Source organism: Equus caballus, chromosome 6 (genome assembly GCF_041296265.1).
Source record: "Equus caballus isolate H_3958 breed thoroughbred chromosome 6, TB-T2T, whole genome shotgun sequence".
Lineage (NCBI taxonomy): Eukaryota > Metazoa > Chordata > Mammalia > Perissodactyla > Equidae > Equus > Equus caballus.
In genome coordinates this window covers 78,101,026-78,103,614 of record NC_091689.1, presented here as the reverse complement: position 1 = coordinate 78,103,614, position 2,589 = coordinate 78,101,026, and positions in this window count along the sequence as shown.

Below are 2,589 nucleotides of genomic sequence, written 5' to 3'. Positions count from 1 at the left end.
GAAAAAATCTTTGTGCCCTTGGGGTAGTCAATTTCTTAGATGTGATATAAAAGCACAGGCCAGAAAACAAAGTGATAAATTGGACTTTATCACAATTAAAAGCTTCTTCTCTTTGAAAGACACTGTTAAGAAAATAGAAAGACTGGCTACAGACTCAGAGAAAATATTTTCAGAAGAACCCATGTTTAATCAAGGATTTGTGGGTACAGTATATAAAGAACTTTCAAAATTCAGCAGTAAGGAAAAAAAAACAACTCAGTAAAAAAATGGGCAAAAGATTTGAAGACCTTTCATCAAAGAAGATATACCGATGGCAAATAATCACATGAAAAGGTGCTCAACATTATTAGTGATTAGGGAAATGCAAATTAAAACCACAATGAGATACCACCTATGAGAATGGCTAAAATAAAGTGAAACTGACAATACCACATACTGGGCAAGTTACAAAGTAACGGAAATTCACATATTGTTGGTGGAAATGTAAAATGGTGTAGCATTTTGAAAAGCATGTTTCTTATAATATTAAACATATATTTATAACTCAGCATTACTTTTCTTAGGAATTTACCCTGCATGAATGAAAATCATATTCACACAAAAACTTATACCCTAATTTTACAGCAGCTCTATCCAAAATTGCCAGAAACTGAAAACAACCCAAGTGTCCTTAGAGGTAAATGGATAAACAAGCTCCAGTATATTCATACAGTGGAATACTACCCAGCAATGAAAAGGAATGAACTACTGATACAGGCAATGACTTGGATGAATCTCAAATACATTGTGTCAAGTGAAAGAAGCCAGATGCAAAAGGGATGTACTACATGAGTCTATTTATATGACATTTTGGAAAAGACAAAACTATAGTGACAGAGAACAGATTAGTGATTGCCAAGGGCTGGGGGATAGAGAAGAGAACTGACTACAAAGAGGCACTGGGGAATTGGGGGGTGGCAGAAATGTTTGTATCTTTATTGGGGTGATAGTTACATGGGTGTATACTTATATAAAAATTCATCAAGCTATATATTAAGATTTGTGCATTTTACTGAAGGAAAATTGTTTCTCAGTTAAAGCATTTAAAAAATGATGACAAAAAAAACCATTTTCAGACAAACGGAAACTAAGAGAATTCATTGCCAGAAGACCTGCACTAAGAAATGCTACTAGAAGAGAACTTGAATCTTCAAGAAGGAAACAAGAGTGCTGAAAATGGTGAATATGATGGTAAATGCAATAGACATGTATACGTTTCCTCAGTCTTCCCTTTATTTATCTTCAGGTGGGGGCAGGTAGAATACAAAATACCTGTGTTATGGAAGGGGAGAGTTCTGGGGAGGGGATTTTTAAGGAACAACAAGGGGGGCTGGCCCAGTGGTGTAGTGGTTAAGTTTGCATGCTCCACTTTGGTAGCCTGGGGTTCACCAGTTCGGATCCTGGGCATGGACCTACAAACTGCTCATCAAGCCATGCTGTGGTGGCATCCCACATAGAAGAACCAGAAGGACTTACAACTAGGATATACAACTATGTACTGGGGCTTTGGGGAGAGAAAAAAAAAGAGGAAGATTGGCAATAGATGTTAGCTCAGGGCCAATCTTCCTCACCAAAAAAAAAAAAAAAAAGCACACCTTAAAAACAAACAAGAAACAAGGGGGAAAGTCGCTGAATCCATTAAAGATTTCTAGCTCCTGAAAACTTAGTTCTAGCTTGATGCCATGGTACGGAGTTGATTCCAACTAGGTCTTCATGACACCAAGCAACCTGATGAATAAAACAAATTTGACTCAATTATTCCCAAACACTGCATGTTGGACATTTGGTGTCCACAACTGGCTTTTAGCAGATATTAAAAAATGCTTGTTAGGTAATTATAACTTCGACTTCTAATTCTAGCCTTGTAGGAATTATTCTACAAAAGGTAGAATTAGTAAATTGAGACCCATTAAGGGTAGGAAATGCCAAAGTCATGGGTCAAGAATTAAAGTGAAGTCAGTTTGATTCCAAATTCTGCTTAACTACTGACACTGCCCTGGTTTTAATCGTGACGGTGTTTTCTCATATGTGAATTGAAGATAATAATAGTACCTATCTCATGGCACTGTTATGAGGATTAAATGAGAAAATGCAAAGTACCCAGCATATAATAAGAATTCAATAAATGGAAGTGTGCCCTCCAAAACTACGATCGATCTGTAGTTAATACATCTCATCCCCAGCCAAGGACTCCAGGAAGGGGGAGGCTGTGGAACCCTCTCTTTTGTGGACAGATCAGTGCATTGCTCCATGACCAAAGATATAATCTTAACCCCAACAGTCTTCCAATCAACTTGCCAGCAGTAATCATGGACTTCTTAAAAGGAGTAATAGAAATGCTATCCTTGTAACCCGCTAAACTGCTTACTGAAAAATGGAGTGAATTTCAGATAATCCTCAGGCTGTCTCCTGGAGCTCTGAATTAGCAGTGGTTACCCGTGAGGCTTACCCCAGCCACATTTTTGGACCAGAATCTGCTCTAAAGCAAAGAGTTATCTGATAGTAGTTTGGATTAAATTTGGATTAAAAGATTGACTTGGATTCTCCTAA